At 39.9% G+C, this 17,768-nt stretch overlaps 1 protein-coding gene and 1 long non-coding RNA gene across 4 annotated transcripts in view; one reads left to right on the forward strand and one right to left on the reverse strand.

Annotated features, from left to right (window-relative positions):
• Positions 1-17,768, reverse strand: part of LOC134738508 (uncharacterized) — a 158,708-nt gene that overhangs the window by 135,188 nt on the left and 5,752 nt on the right. The gene's annotated exons all lie outside the window — the stretch shown is intronic.
• The window catches only part of ASB17 (ankyrin repeat and SOCS box containing 17), a 52,321-nt gene that overhangs the window by 15,042 nt on the left and 19,511 nt on the right, over positions 1-17,768 (forward strand). For 2 of the 3 annotated variants that reach the window (XM_054448660.2, XM_054448684.2), the window contains exon 2: positions 16,731-16,839. The gene's annotated coding sequence lies outside the window, so the exon portion shown is untranslated. Of the gene's footprint in view, positions 1-3,603; positions 3,739-15,618; positions 15,690-16,730; positions 16,840-17,768 lie in introns of all 3 variants that reach the window. The other variant, XM_054448670.2, reaches the window with a different exon arrangement.

The following is a 17,768-nucleotide window of genomic DNA, read 5'->3' on the forward strand; positions in this document are numbered from 1 at the left end:
TGTGTGTGTGTGTGTATATATATATATATATATACACACACACACATACATATATGTATATGTGTATGTATGTCCTATTGATTCTGTTTCTTGGGAGAATCCTGACTAACACAATATCTAAGAAATGATGTATTATACATATAAAATTGAAAACAATAGGCAGAAAATACAATATTAAAATGCCATATTTTAGATGCCTGGAGGTTAATTTTATTTTGTTTGGTGACTTGAAATATAGTCTTACATGGTTGTTCCTTTCTCAACAAAGCCTTAGCTGACACCTTTCCCCTAGGGTGAATGGGAAGACTAATCTTTGCAATTCCACTATACCTTATATTGACTTAAAATATATGATTGCACTTAACAGCCTTGAATTGAAATGAACTAGTAAGACATTACTTCCTATCTTTGACAGAATCAACATCCTTGAAGGCAGGGATCGGATCATACTTATCTATGTACCCAAGGGCCTAGCACATGCTTGCAGACAGTCAATAAAATGCTTAGTGAATGCTAAACTTCATGGGAAAGTCTAGAGGTCTATAGAGTCATCTGTCTTTCAGCTCTTTCATTAAAGCCATGTTTCTCAAAGTGCAGGGCTGGGGCAAGCTAGTGCCCTCTAGAAGACATTTGGCTATGTCAGGAGACATTTTTGTATGTCACAACTGAAGAGGGTCCTAAAACCACCTAGTGAATGAAGGTCAGGTATGCCACTAAACATCCTACAATGCCCAGGACAGCCACCGACAACAAAATGTCCAGCCCAAAATGTCAAAAGTGCCTAGGTTGGTAAACCCAACGTTAGAGGAATGCAATCGAGCTAATTAAGCAAGGGTCCTAACCCTTCTACCATCACCCTCCTAAACAAAAGTTTGGCCTTATGCAAAAGAAAGAATATCAATAGCAGCAACTTTAAACGTGTATAACAATTTGTTTTAGAGAGCATTTTGCAACCTGAGGGCTCAAGGTTGAAAGGGCTCAAATTAGTGGTAAATTAGGAGGAAAAATATATTTTTATTCTGAGCCAAACACTTTCTTTTTTTTTTTTAATTATACTTTAAGTTCTAGGGTACATGTGCAGAACATGCAGTTTTGTTACATAGGTATACATGTGCCTTGTTGGTTTGCTGCACCATCAACTCGTCACTTACATTAGGTATTTATCCTAATGCTATCCCTCCCCCAGCCCCCCAACCCACGACAGGCCCCCGTGTATGATGTTCCCCTTCCTGTGTCCAAGTGTTCTCATTGTTCAATTCCCACCTATGAGTGAGAACATGTGGTGTTTGATTTTCTGTCCTTGTGATAGTTTGCTGAGAATGATGGTTTCCAGCTTCATCCGTGTCCTTGCAAAGGACATGAACTCATCCTTTTTTATGGCTGCATAGCATTCCATGGTGTATATATGCCACATTTTCTTAATCCAGTCTATCATTGATGGACATTTGGGTCGGTTCCAAGTCTTTGCTATTGTGAATAGTGCCGCAATAAACATACGTGTACATGTGTCTTTATAGCAGCATGATTTATAATTCTTTGGGTATATACCCAGTAATGGGATTGCTGGGTCAAATGGTATTTCAAGTTCTAGATCCTTGAGGAATCGCCACACTGTCTTCCACAATGGTTGAACTAATTTACACTCCCACCGACGTGTAAAAGTGTTCCTCTTTCTCCACATCCTCTCCAGTATCTGTCGTTGCCTGACTTTTTAATGATTGCCATTCTAACTGGTGTGAGATGGTATCTCATTGTGGTTTTGATTTGCATTTCTCTGATGACCAGTGATGATGAGCATGTTTTCATGTGTCTGTTGGCGGCAGAAATATCTTCTTTTGAGAAGTGTCTATTCATATCCTTTGCCCACTTTTTGATGAGGTTGTTTTTTTCTTGTAAATTTGTTTAAGTTCATTGTAGATTCTGGATATTAGCCCTTTGTCAGATGTGCAGATTGCAAAAATTTTCTCCCATTCTGTAGGTTGCCTGTTCACTGTGATGGTAATTTCTTTTGCTGTGCAGAAGCTCTTTAGTTTAATTAGATCCCCTTTGTCAATTTTGGCTTTTGTTGCCATTGCTTTTTGTGTTTTAGTCATGAAGTCCTTGCCCATGCCTGTGTCCTGAATGGTATTGCCTAGGTTTTCTTCTAGGGTTTTTATGGTTTTAGGTCTAACATGTAAGTCTTTAATCCATCTTGAATTAATTTTTGTATAAGGTGTAAGGAAAGGATACAGTTTCAGCTTTCTACATATGGCTAGCCAGTTTTCCCAGCATCATTTATTAAATAGGGAATCGTTTCCCCATTTCTTGTTTTTGTAAGGTTTGTCAAACATCAGATGGTTGTAGATGTGTGGTGTTATTTCTGAGGGCTCTGTTCTGTTCCATTTGTCTATATCTCTGTTTTGGTACCAGTACCATGCTGTTTTGGTTACTGTAGCCTTGTAGTATAGTTTGAAGTCAGGTTGCGTGATGTCTCCAGCTTTGTTATTTTTACTTAGAATTGCCTTGGCAATGAGGGCTCTTTTTTGATTCCATATGTACTTTAGAGTAGTTTTTTCCAATTCTGTGAAGAAAGTCATTGGTAGCTTGATGGGGATGGCACTGAATCTATAAATTACCTTGGGCAGTATGGCCATTTTTATGATATTGATTCTTCCTACCCATGAGCATGGAATGTTCTTCCATTTGTTTGTGTCCTCTTTTATTTTCTTGAGCAGTGGTTTGTAGTTCTCCATGAAGAGGTCCTTCACATCCCTTGTAAGCTGGATTCCTAGGTATTTTATTCTCTTTATAGCAATTGTGAATGGGAGTTCACTCATGATTTGGCTCTCTGTCTGTTATTGGTGTATAGGAATGCTTGTGATTTTTGCACAATGACTTTGTATCCTGAGACTTTGCTGAGGTTGCTTATCAGCTTAAGGAGATTTTGGGCTGAGACGATGGGGTTTTCTAAATATACAGTCATGTCATCTGCAGACAGAGACAATTTGACTTCCTCTTTTCCAAATTGAATACGCTTTATTTCTTTCTCTTGCCTGATTGCCCTGGCCAGAACTTCCAACACTATGTTGAATAGGACACTCATGAACACTTTCTTCTTAACTTCTGGCCAGTTCATTCATCATTTACTCTGAACCTAATCAGTAGCTGCCTCATCAGTGATTTCTCATGTTACCTCAATTTCTGAGCCTAGACAAGATCACCTGTGTCAAGAGATCCCTTTCTTCCAGTTGTTGTTTTGGTAATAATTTTATTTTTATGATTTTCTTTCCTTTAATTCAGTTAAAGAATGTGGCTTAGCTCAGTTCTTCTTTTTCACATTAGGCCTCTTAAAAAATATTAATTCTAATATTGGCTAAAAACATTTTACAATAAAGCCTGATTGAAAGATAATGAAATGGCATCCTTAACAATCAAGAGCAAGAAAAACAACCAGCTGTGGCCTTCCCCTTTTCCTTCTCAGTTGGGCCTTAAATGGCATTCCAAAGACGCTGCTCCTGGAACAGCCTTCTACAATCAATACAACCTCTTGGAGTTTTTACTGTCTCTGGCACTGGCAAGTTTCCTCTTTCTCACTCTCTCTCTCTTACTGTTATCTTGCTGTAGAATGCCTGTTGACCACCAGGTATATGGCAGAATAACTGGATTTCTGCAAGCCAATGTGGAAGACTAGAAGGCAAACCTGGTCAAAAAGGAGTGTAGGAAAACAGAGGCTGTTCTAGAGGCAAGCTGAGGCTGAAGGTAATTTACTGAGTAGAACACCTTTGCTGTAAGAAAAAGTCAACTTTGACAATGCTGCAGTTCTCTCGTTTCCAAAAAAGCAGAGTTAGGAGATGGAAGGAAGGAAGGAAGGAAGGAAAGAAGGAAAGAAGGAAGGAAGGAAGGAAAGAAGGAAGGAAGGAAGGAAGGAAGGGAGGGAAAGAAATCAGGAGAAAGGAAGGAATGGAGTTAAGGAGAAGAGGGAAATGGAATGAGCATTTATTGAATACCTGCCACACAACATACTATACTTTGCTATTTGTTGTGTCATTTAATCCTCACAATAGTTCTGTAAGGTAGGTAATATTGTCTCATTTTTTTCAAATAAGAAGAGTGAAGTTCACAGAGGTTAAGTAACTTGCCCAAAATCACATAGTTGGGATTTGAACACATATCTGTCTGATCCCAAAGTCTGAAAAAAAAAAAAAGTAAGCGGTAGGCTCCGGAAAGATGTTTGTTAAAATGTATTAAGAAAAATAATTTTAGGAACATGGTACCAGGCCTGATGGGAAACTGAAGTGAGATATGGGATTGTTCTTCCTGAAATAAGATATCTGGTCCCTATACCTACTCCATAATGCTTTTTAAAAACAGATAATATTTATTCATTTATTTCCTGCACAAATAATTGTAGAACACTAAGTGAAAGGCACTGTGCTAGTTGCCATTGAGTACAAGTGCGAACAAAGCATGAAATTTAGCCTAGCAGAGAAAGAAAGCAAACATGAAATTATAACACAGTTTGATAAATATTATAACAAGTGACACCCCAATGAGGTATGGGAAACAAGTAATTATTGATAAAGAGAAATGTCAGTTTCAGGTTGAGGCTTAAGGCATGAGTAAGCAAAACTGAAAAATCTTTCTTCCACAAAAGTCGACATTAAGTTTGAAGGAACTGCACACACGTACACACAAACAATACTCTCATTCAAAATGATAAAAGAAAGACCTCTGTCACTTCATCTGCCATGTCATTCATCACAACAGAGCTAATTTCAGAGCATGTGGTGAAAAGCAGCATTGGACTGAAAGCCAGATTTGAATTTTCATCTAGGCTTGCCTGAGTGCTGGCTATATGACTATGGGAAAGTAACTTTACCTTCTCTGAGCCTAAGTTTTCTCATCTGCTAAGGGAGTTAAGCTAAACCATTTCTAAAGTCTCTCCCACTTTTAACACTGTGTAGTTCTAACTCTAATGACTACTCAATTACATATCATAGCTTGCTAATCAGAAACTTGATTGGTAACTCTCTCAGAATGTTAGGCTTTTGAATGTTTATGGAGAAGTGGAGCCAGATGGAGGAATAGAAAGCTCCACCCATTGTCCCCCCAGTAAGGACACCGAGTTAACAACTATCTACTCAGAAAAGAATCAACTTCATAATAACCAAAAATAGGGTGAGATTTTAACTTCATATCACTGAAAGAGGCACTGAAGAGATAGAATAAACAGTCCTGAATCACCAGTGCCACCCCTCTGCCTCCCTGGGCAGCAGTAACGTGATGCTGATAGCATCTCTAGGAACTAGGGGAGAAAGAACACAGCAATTGTGAGACATTGAACTCAGTGCTATTCTGTTAAAGAAGAAAGACCAAACTCAGCTGACACCTGCCCACAAAGAGAGCATTTGAACCAGCCCTAGCCAGAGGGAAAGTACCTATCTCAGAGGTCCAAATATGAGTGCCTACGAAGCTCACCACCAAGGGCTATAGCACTCTGTGTCTCTAAATAAACTTGAAAGGTAGTCTGGGATGTAACTAGGACTGCAACTCCGTAGGCAAGTCCTAGTGCTGAATTAGGGCAAGAGACAACGGACTGGGTGGGCACATGACATACCAAGACACCAGCTTGGGCAGCAAGGGAGTGACAGCATCACTCTTCCCCTAACCCAAGGCTACACAGCTCTCAGCTCCAGAAGAGACCCCTTCCTTCTGCTTGAGGAGAGGAGAGGAGAGGGAAGAGTGAGGAGGACTGTATTACATCTAAGACATTAGCCCAGCCAGGATAGCAGGATAGGGCACCAGTCAGAGTTGTGAGGCCCCTGTTCCAGGCCCTTGCTCCCAGACAACATTGCTAGACACACTCTGGGCTGGAAGGAAACCCATTGCCTTAAAGGAAAGGACCCAGTCCTACCAGCGTTCATTACCTGCTAACTGAAGAGCCCCTGAGCCCTGAATAACTAGCAGCAATAACCAGGTACTACATTGAGGGCCTTGGGTGAGCCTCTGAGACTTGCTGGCTTCAGGTGAGACTCAGCACATAACCAGCTATGGTAGCTATGGGGCAAAACTTCTTCTGCTTGAGAAAAGCAGAGGAAAAAGTAAAGGGGACTTTGTCTTCCACCTTAAACACCAGTACAGTCACAGAGGAGTAGAGCACCAAGTGGGTTCTTGGGATCCCTGACTCCAGGACTTTACTCTTGAATGGCATTTCTGGACTTGCCCTGGGCCAGAGGGAAGCTTACATCACTAAGGGTGAGTCCCAGGCCAGGGAGCATTCACACAGCTGACTTAAGAGACCTTGAGCCTTAAGGGAACATCAGTTGTAGTCTGGCATTATTCCTCACAGCCTGTGGTAGCAGGGTGGGGCTCCTCTGCCTTTGGAAAGGGTAAGAAAGAGTGGGAAGGACTGTGTCATGTGGGTTGAGTGCCAGCTCAGCCACAATATAATAGAATACCAGGTAGACTTCTAAGGTTTTTGACTCTAGTCTCTGACTCCCGGACAACACTTCTGAACCCACCTGGGGCCTGGGGGACCTCACTGCCCTAAAGGGAAGGACACAGGCTGGCCTGGCTTTTCCACTTGCTGATTGTAGAGCCCCAGGGCCTTGAGTGAACATAGGCAGTAAACAGGGAAGGCCCTGGACAAGAACCAGCTCTGTGCTAGCTTCAGGTCTTACCCAGTGCAATCACAGAGGTATTGACCGCAGTGTGTTTATGCCACTCCATCCCTAGCTTTAGGTGGCTCAGAACAGAGAGAGAAAGAGACTCTGTATGTTGGAGAGAAAGTAAAGGAAGGGAACAAGAGTATCTGCCTGGTAATCCAGAGAATTCTCCTAGATCTTGTCCAAGACCATCAAGGCAGTACCTCTATGGGGAAAAGTTGAAAGCCTTTCCTCTAAGATATGGAACATGAGAAGAATGCCCACTGACACCACTGTTACTCAACATAGTACTGGAAGTCCTAGCTAGAGCAATCAGACAAGAGAAAAATATAAAAGGCATCCAAATTGGATAGGAAGAAGTCAAATTATCCTTGTTTGCTGATGATATAATCTTATATTTGGAAAACCCTACACTCCACAGGAAAACTACTAGAACTGATAAATACAAAATCCACATAAAAAACTCAATAGCATTTCTATATGCCAACAGTGAAGAATGTAGAAAAGTAATTTAAAAAGTAATCCCATTTGCAATAACAACACATAAAATTTAAAACCTAGGAATTACCTTGACCAAAGAAGAGAAAGACCTCTATAATGAAAACTATAAAACATTGATGAAGGAAATTGAAGAGGACATCAAAAATGAAAAAAAAATTCCAAGTTCACGGATTGCAAGAATCAATATTGTTAAAATGCCTTAACTACACAAAGCAATCTACAGATTCAATGCAATCTCTAACAAAATACCAATGACATTCTTCACAGAGACAGAAAAAGCAATCCTAAAATTTATATGGAAACACAAAATACCCAGAATAGCCAAAGCTATCCTAAGCAAAAAGAAAAAAATGGAAGAATCACATTCCTGACTTCAAATTATACTATAGAGCTATAGTAACCAAAACAGCATGGTACTGGCAAAAACAAAAACAAAAAATCCAACACATAGACCAATAGAACAGAATAGAGAACCCAGAAACAAACCCAGAAAAAATTAGGGAAATTCTCCAGGATATTGGTCTGGGCAACCAAAGCAAACAGGAACAAATGAGGTCACATCAAGTTAAAAAGCTTCTGCACAGCAAAGGATAGAACCAAGAAAGTGAAGAGACCACTCATGGAATGGGAGAAAATATTTGCAAACTACCCCTCTGACAAGGGATTAATAACAAGAATATATCAGGAGCTCAAACAACTCTATAGAAAAAAATCTAATAATCCGATCAAAACATGGGCAAAAGATTTGAATAGACATTTCTCAAAAGAAGACATACCAAAGGCAAACAGGCAAAGAAAAACGTGTGCAACATCACTGACCATCAGAGAAACGCAAATCAAAACCACAATGAGATATCATCTCACCTCTATTAAAATGGCTTGTATCCAAAAGACAGGTAATAACAAATGCTGGCAAGGATGTGGAGAAACGGGAACCCTTGTACACTGTTGGCGAGAATGTAAATTAGCACAACCACTATGGAGAACAGATTGGAGATTCTTCAAAAAACTAAAAGTTGGGCTACTATGTGTTCCAGCAATCCTACTGCTGGATATATACCCAAAAGAAAGGAAATCATCCAAGATGGCCGAATAGGAACAGCTCCAGTCTACAGCTCCCAGCATGACCGATGAAGAAGATGGGTGATTCATGCATTTCCAACTGAGGTACTGGGTTCATCTCACTGGGGATTGTCGGACAGTGTGGGGAGGATAGTGGGTGCAGCCCACCGAGCATGAGCCGAAGCAGGGCAAGGCATCACCTCACCTGGGAAGCACAAGGGGTCAAGGAATTCCCTTTCCTAGCCAAGGGAAGCGGTGACGGACGGCACCTGGAAAATCGGGACACTCCCACCCTAATACTGAGCTTTTCCAATGGTCTTAGCAAACAGCACACCAGGAGATTATATCCCACACCTGGATCGGAGGGTCCCACGCCCACAAAGCCTCACTCATTGCTAGCACAGCAGTCTGAGATCGAACTGCAAGGCAGCAGTGAGGCTGAGGGAGGGGCACCCACCATTGTTGTGGCTTGAGTAGGTAAACAAAGCAGGCTAGGAACCTAGAACTGGGTGGAGCCCACTGCAGCTCAAGGAGGCCTGCCTGCCTCTGTAGATTCCACCTCTGGGGGCAGGGCATAGCCAAACAAAAGGCAGCAGAAACCTTTGCAGACTTAAATGTCCCTGTCTGACAGCTTTGAAGAGAGTAGTGGTTCTCCCAGCAAGGAGTTTGTGATCTTAGAACGGACAGACTGCCTATTCAAGTGGATCCCTGACACCTGAGTAGCCTAACTGGGAGGCACCCTCCAGCAGGGGCAGACTGACACCTCACATGGCCGGGTAGCCCTCTGAGACAAAGCTTCCGGAGGAATGATCAGGCAGCAACATTTGCTGTTCAACAATATTCTCTGTTCTGCAGCCTCCGCTGCTGATACCCAGGCAAACAGGGTCTGGAATGGACCTCCAGCAAACTCCAACAGACCTGCAGCTGAAGGTCCTGACTGTTAGAAGGAAAACTAACAAACAGAAAGGACATCCACACCAAAACTCCATCTGTACGTCACCATCATCAAAGACCAAAGGTAGATAAAACCACAAAGATGGGGAAAAAAACAGAGCAGAAAAGCTGAAAATTCGAAAAATCAGAGCAACTCTCCCCCTCCAAAGGAACGCAGCTCCTCGCCAGCAACGGAACAAAGCTGGATGGAGAATGACTTCAACGAGTTGAGAGAAGAAGGCTTCAGATGATCAAACTTCTCTGAGCTAAAGGAGGAAGTTTGAATCCATCACAAAGAAGCTAAAAATCTTGAAAAAAGATTAGACGAATGGCTAACTAGAATAACCAGTGTAGAGAAGTCCTTAAGTGACCTAATGGAGCTGAAAACCATGGCACGAGAACTACGTGATGAATGCACAAGCTTCAGTAGCCGATTCGACCAGCTGGAAGAAAGGGTATCAGTGATTGAAGATCAAATGAATGAAATGAAGCAAGAAGAGAAGTTTAGAGAAAAAAGAGTAAAAAGAAACGAAGAAAGCCTCCAAGAAATATGGGACTATGTGAAAAGACCAAATCTACGTCTGATTGGTGTACCTGAAAGTGACGGGGAGAATGGAACCAAGTTGGAAAACACTCTGCAGGATATTATCCAGGAGAACTTCCACAACCTAGCAAGGCAGGCCAACATTCAAATTCAAGAAATACACAGAATGCCACAAAGACACTCCTCGAGAAGAGCAACTCCAAGACACACAATTGTCAGATTCACCAAAGTTGAAATGAAGGAAAAAATGTTATGGGCAGCCAGAGAGAAAGGTCAGGTTACCCACAGAGGGAAGCCCATCAGACTAACAGCGGATCTTTGGCAGAAACTCTACAAGCCACAAGAGAGTGGGGACGAGTATTCAACATTCTTAAAGAAAAGAATTTTCAATCCAGAATTTCATATCCAGCCAAACTAAGCTTCATAAGTGAAGGAGAAATAAAACGCTTTACAGACAAGCAAACGCTGAGAGATTTTGTCACCACCAGGCGTGCCCTACAAGAGCTCCTGAAGGAAGCACTAAACATGGAAAGGAACAACCGATACCAGCCACTGCAAAAACATGCCAAATTGTAAAGACCATCAAGGCTAGGAAGAAACTGCATCAACTAATGAGCAAAATAACCAGCTAACATCATAATGACAGGATCAAATTCACACATAACAATATTAACCTTAAATGTAAATGGGCTAAATGCTCTACTTAAAAGACACAGACTGGCAAATTGGATAAAGAGTCAAGACCCATCAGTGTGCTGTATTCAGGAGACCCTTCTCACGTGCAGAGACACACATAGGCTCAAAATAAAGGGATGGAGGAAGATCTGCCAAGCAAATGGAACACAAAAAAAGGCAGGGGTTGCAATCCTAGTCTCTGATAAAACAGACTTTAAACCAACAAAGATCAAAAGAGACAAAGAAGGCCCTTACATAATAGTAAAGGGATCAATTCAACAAGAAGAGCTAACTATCCTAAATATATATGCACCCAATACAGGAGCACCCAGATTCATAGAGAAAGTCCTCAGAGACCTACAAAGAGACCTAGACTCCCACACAATAATAATGAGAGACTTTAACACCCCACTGTCAATATTAGACAGATCAATGAGACAGCAAGTTAACAAGGATATCCAGGAATTGAACTCAGCTCTGCACCAAGTGGACCTAATAGACATCTACAGAACTCTCCACCCCAAATCAACAGAAAGTACATTCTTCTCAGCACCACATTGCACTTATTCCAAAATTGACCACATAAGTTGGAAGTAAAGCACTCCTCAGCAAATGTAAAAGAACAGAAATTATAACAAACTGACTCTCAGACCACAGTGCAATCAAACTAGAAAAACTGCTCAACTATATGGAAACTGAACAAACTGCTCCTGAGTGACTACTGGGTACATAACAAAATGAAGGCAGAAATAAAGATGTTCTTTGAAACCAACAAGAACAAAGACACAACACACCAGAATCTCTGGGACACATTCAAAGCAGTGTGTAGAAGGAAATTTATAGCACTAAATGTCCACAGGGGAAAGCAGGAAAGATCTAAAATTGATACCCTAACATCACAATTAAAAGAACTAGAGAAGCAAGAGCAAACACATTCAAAACCTAGCAGAAGGCAAGAAATAACTAAGATCAGAGCAGAACTGAAGGAGATAGAGACACAAAAAACCCTTCAAAAAATCAATGAATCCAGGAGTTGCTTTTTTGAAAAGATCAACAAAATTGATAGACCGCTAGCAAGACTAATAAAGAAGAAAAGAGAGAATCAAATAGACGCAATAAAAAAAGGTAAAGGGGATATCACCACTGATCCCACAGAAATACAAACTGCCATCAGAGAATACTATAAACACCTCTATGCAAATAAACTAGAAAATCTAGAAGAAATGGATAAATTCCTGGACACATACACCCTCCCAAGACTAAAACAGGAAGAAGTTGAATCCCTGAATAGACCAATAACAGGCTCTAAAATTGAGGCAATAATTAATAGCCTACCACCCAAAAAAAGTCCAGGACCAGACAGATTTACAGCCGAATTCTACCAGAGAGGTACAAGGAGGAGCTGGTACCATTCCTTCAGAAACTATTCCGATCAATAGAAAAAGAGGGAATCCTCCCTAATTCATTTTATGAGGCCAGCATCATCCTGATACCAAAGGCTGACAGAGACACAACAAAAAAAGAGAATTTTAGACCAATATCCCTGATGAACATCGATGGAAAAATCCTCAATAAAATACTGGAAAACTGAATCCAGCAGCACATCAAAAAGCTTATCCATCATGATCAAGTGGGCTTCATCCCTGGGATGCAAGGCTGGTTCAACATACGCAAATCAATAAATGTAATCCAGCATATAAACAGAATCAAAGCCAAATCCACATGATTATCTCAATAGATGCAGAAAAGGCCTTTGACAAAATTCAACAACCCTTCATGCTAAAAACTCTCAATAAATTAGGTATTGATGGGATGTATCTCAAAATAATAAGAGCTATTTATGACAAACCCACAGCCAATATCATACTGAATGGGCCAAAACTGGAAGCATTCCCTTTGAAAACTGGCACAAGACAGGGATGCCCTCTCTCACTCCTCCTATTCAACATAGTGTTGGAAGCTCTGGCCAGGGCAATCAGGCAGGAGAAAGAAATAAAGGGTATTCAATTAGGAAAAGAGGAAGTCAAATTGTTCCTGTTTGCAGATGACATGACTGTATATTTAGAAAGCCCCATCGTCTCGGCCCAAAATTTCCTTAAGCTGATAAGCAACTTCAGCAAGTTCTCAGGATACAAAATCAATGTGCAAAAATCACAAGCATTCTTATACACCAATAACAGACAGAGAGCCAAATCATGAGTGAACTCCCATTAACAATTGCTTCGAAGAGAATAAAATACCTAGGAATCCAACTTACAAGGGATGTGAAGGACCTCTTCAAGGAGAACTACAAACCACTGCTCAATGAAATAAAAGAAGACACAAACAATGGAAGAACATTCCATGCTCACGGATAGGAAGAATCAGTATTGTGAAAATGGCCATACTGCCCAAGGTAATTTATAGATTCAACGCCATCCCCTTTAAGCTACCAATGACTTTCTTCACAGAATTGGAAAAAACTACTTTAAAGTTCATATGGAACCAAAAAAGGGCCTGCATTTCCAAGACAAGCCTAAGCCAAAAGAACAAAGATGGAGGCATCACGCTACCTGACTTCAAACTATACTACAAGGCTATAGTAATCAAAACAGCATGGTACTGGTAACAAAACAGAGATATAGACAAATGGAACAGAATAAAGGCCTCAGAAATAACACCACACATCTACAACCATCCGATCTTCGACAAACCTGACAAAAACAAGAAATGGGGAAAGGATTCCCTATTTAATAAATGGTGCTGGGAAAACTGGCTAGCCATATGTAGAAAGCTGAAACTGGATCCCTTCCTTACACCTTGTACAAAAATTAATTCAAGATGAATTATAGACTTAAATGTTACACCTAAAACCATAAAAACCCTAGAAGAAAACCTAGGCAATGCCATTCCGGACATAGGCATGGGCAAGGACTTCATGTCTAAAACACCAAAAGCAATGGCAACAAAAGCCAAAATTGACAAATGGGATCTAATTAAACTAAAGAGCTTCTCCACGCAAAAGAAACTACCATCACAGTGAACAGGCAACCTACAGAATGGGAGAAAATTTTTGCAATCTACTCATCTGACAAAGGGCTAATATCCAGAATCTACAAAGAACTCAAACAAATTCACAAGAAAATAACAAACAACCCCATCAAAAAGTTGGCAAAGGATATGAACAGACATTCTCAAAAGAAGACATTTATGCAGCCAACAGACACATGAAAAAATGCTCATCATCAATGGCCATCAGAGAAATGCAAATCAAAACCAAAATGAGATACCATCTCACACCAGTTAGAATGGCAATCATTAAAAAGTCAGGAAACAACAGGTGCTGGAGAAGATGTGGAGAAATAGGAACACTTTTACACTGTTGGTGGGACTGTAAACTAGTTCAACCATTGTGGAAGACAGTGTGGCGATTCCTCAAGGATCTAGAACTTTAAATACCTTTTGACCCAGCCATCCCATTACTGGGTATATACTCAAAGGATTATAAATCATGCTGCTATAAAGACACATGCACACGTATGTTTATAGTGGCACTATTCACAATAGCAAAGACTTGGAACTGACCCAAATGTCCAACAATGATAGACTGGATTAAGAAAATATGGCACATAATATACACCATGGAATACTATGCAGCCATAAAAAAGGATGAGTTCATGTCCTTTGTAGGGACATGGATGAAACTGGAAGTCATCATTCTCAGTAAACTATCGCAAGGACAAAAAACCAAACACCGCATGTTCTCACTCATAGGTGGGAATTGAACAATGAGAACACATGGACACAGGAAGGGGAACATCACACACTGGGGACTGTTGTGGGGTGGGGGGAGGGGGGAGGGATAGCATTAGGAGATATACCTAATGCTAAATGACAAGTTAATGGGTGCAGCACACCAGCATGGCACATGTATACATATGTAACTAACCTGCACATTGTGCACATGTACCCTAAAACTTAAAGTATAATAATAACAAAATTAAAAAAAAAAAAGATGTCCACTATTCAACAGTATCTGGACACACTACATTAGCAAGCTGTTCACTTATCTTAAGGTTTGCTGTTTGTGAGAATAAAGTGTTGATAAAAATTAAAAAAAAAAAAGAAAATGTGAGACACATACACACCATGGAATACTATGCAGCCATAAAAAAGGATGAGTTCATGTCCTTTGTAGGGACATGGATGAAGCTGGAAACCATCATTCTCAGCAAATTATTGCAAGGACAGAAAACCAAACACCGCATGTTCTCACTCATAGGTGGGAAACGAATGATGAGAACACTTCGACACAGGAAGGGGAACATCACACACCAGGGCCTGTCCTGCGGTGGAGGGCTGGGGGAGGGATAGCATTAGGAGATATACCTAATATAAATGACGAGTTAACGGGTGCTGCACACCAACATGGCACGTGTATACATATGTAATAAACCTGCACATTGTGCACATGTACCCTAGATCTTAAAGTATATTAATAACAAAAAAAGAAAGGAAATCAGTATAATAAAGAGATATCTGCACACCCAGGTTTATTGCACCACTATTTACAATAGCTAAGATTTGGAAACAGGTGTGTCCATTAATAGGTGAATGGATAACGAAAATGTTGTACATATACACAGTGGAGCCATAAAAAGAATGAGATCCAGTTATTTGCAACACGTGTGGAACTGGAGATCACCATGTTATGTGAAATAAGCCAGGCAAAGAAAGACAAACACCACATGTTCTCACTTATTTGTGGGAACTAAAAAATCAAATCAACTGAACTCATGGACACAGAGAGTGGAAGGATGATTACCAGAAGCTGGAATGGCAGTGGGGTGGTTGGTGGGGAGGTGGGTATGGTTAATGGGTGCAAAACCATAGAAAGAATGAATAAGACCTACTATTTGATACTACAATAAAGTGACTATAGTCAATAATAATTGTATATTTTAAAATAACTTAAAAATGTAATTGGATTGTTTGCAACTCAAAAGATTAATGGTTGAGGGAATGAATACTCCATGATGTGCTTATTTCACATTGTGCATCATTCTCTATGACGTGCTTATTTCACATTGCATGCCTGCATCAAAACATATTATGTACCCCATAAATATAACCTACTATGTATCCACAAATTTTTTTTTATTTTTTAAAGTTATATTAAGATGAATTTATTACTGAAGAAAATAAAATTTTAAATAAATTTAGTATAGTTAATTTGTACAGTGTTTATAAAGTCTGCAATAGTGTACAATTATGTCCTAGGTTCATATTCACTCACAACTGACTGATTGTCTCACCCAAAGCAAATTTCAGTCCTGCAAGCTCCATTGATGGTAAGTGCCTTAACAGGTATACCATTTAAAAAAATCTTTTATACTTTTTTTTTTTTTTTTTGAGACGGAGCCTCTCTCTGTTGCCTAGGCTGGAGTGCAGTGGAGCAATCTTGGCTCACTGCAAGCTCCGCCTCCAGGGTTCACGTCTTTCTCCTGCCTCAGCCTTCCCAGTAGCTGGGACTACAGGCGCCCGCCACCATGCCTGGCTAATTTTTTGTATTTTTAGTAGAGAGGGGGTTTCACCATGTTAGTCAGGATGGTCTCGATCTCCTGGCCTCGTGATCCACCCGCCTCAGCCTCCCAAAGTGCTGGGATTACAGGCATGAGCCACCACGCCTGGCCCTTTTATACTGTTTTTACTGTGTCTTTTCTATGTTTAGATACAAAAACATTTACCATTGTGTTATAATTGCCCACACTATTTAGCATGCTGTACAGGTTTGTAGCCTTGGGGTAATAAGCTATACCATATAGCTTAGGTGTATAGTAGGCTAAACCATTGAGGTTTTTGTAAGTACACTGTATGATATTCATACAACAATGATATAGCCTAACAATGCATTTATCAGAATCTGTCCCTATTGTTAAGCGATGCTTGACTGTACATCTATACACACACACATATATATGTAAACTGATTGTAAAAGCCAATTTACAAAGTTTAAAACCTAAAGCAGAATGATGATGGATGAAAGAATTAAAATTTACATCACAAGCTTCCTTTGACTGAATAGATTCTAAATCTCTATCTATATGATGCAATGCTCAAACTGATTATTCATATATTAAAATAGAACAGGATGGTAAAATGATTATTCAAGTAACGGGGTAATTTTAACACTTAAAATCAATTGTGTTACTGACACAGGAGCATAGAGGCTATAAAAAATGTTCTGTGTCCCGAAGTAATTCTTGACAACTGCCAATATTTTCAAGTTACTCAGTTTTATTGCAAAAATATGTACTTGGGTAATGTTGTCTAAGCTGATTACAGAAATACCTTCATTGAATTATTAATAAATATTAAACCTTTTTTTCTAGGAGATGGAAGGGAATCAAATAATAGAAGACACATTAATTTAAAAGTCTGGAGATTTTTGGCCGGGCGTGATGGCTCACGCTTGTAATCTCAGCACTTTAGGGGGCTGAGGTGAGTGGATCGCCTGAGGTCAGGAGTTGGAGACCAATCTGGCCAACATGGTGCAAAAATTTACTGGGTGTAGTGGCACACGCCTGTAGTCTCAGCTACTCAGGAGGCTGAGACAGGAGAATCTCTTGAACCCGGGATGTGAAGGTTGCAGGGAGCCAAGATCATGCCACTGCACTCCAGCCTGGGTGACAGAGCAAGACTGTATCTCAAAAGAAAAAAAAAATTGGAGATTTTTATAAAACTCTGGTTAAAACTTTGCTCATTACACTTTAAAAGAGTGAATTTTATAGCATGTACATTATAACTCATTTAAAAATTGACTATACTAGTTAGTGTCCATTATTAAAAGGAGCCACATGACAGTGGCTTAACAAAATATCTGGAAACTAATTCATGATAATCTAAGACTGCAGAAATGTTAGGATAAGCTATAGAAATGTATAATTATTTTGTCCCTTAGATCTTTCTGTCTCTCAAATGTCAGCTGTCAATTGACAACTGGTTGAGTGATAGATTCTAATAATTTTATGCTTGAATTCCCTAAAATACTGATTACTATGTTATGTGCTTCATCTTTGTTAGATATCCAGAAATCAGTTAAGAGGCTCAAAAACACAATGAGCTATCACCTCATACCTGTTATGATGGGCCATTATATAAAAAACAAAATAAAACACACACAAAAAAACAGAAAACAACAAACATTGCTGAGAATGTAAAGAAACTGGAGCCTTTGTGCACTATTGGTAGAAATGTAAAATTGTGCAGCCATCACAGAAAACAGTAAGGAGGGCTGGGCACGATGATTGATGAAAGAATTAAAATTTATATCACAAGCTTCCTTTGACTGAATAGATTCTAAATCTCTATCTATATGATGCAATACTCAAACTGAAGATTCATATATTAAAATAGAACAGGATGGTAAA

Source organism: Pongo pygmaeus, chromosome 1, assembly GCF_028885625.2.
Source record: "Pongo pygmaeus isolate AG05252 chromosome 1, NHGRI_mPonPyg2-v2.0_pri, whole genome shotgun sequence".
Classification (NCBI taxonomy): domain Eukaryota; kingdom Metazoa; phylum Chordata; class Mammalia; order Primates; family Hominidae; genus Pongo; species Pongo pygmaeus.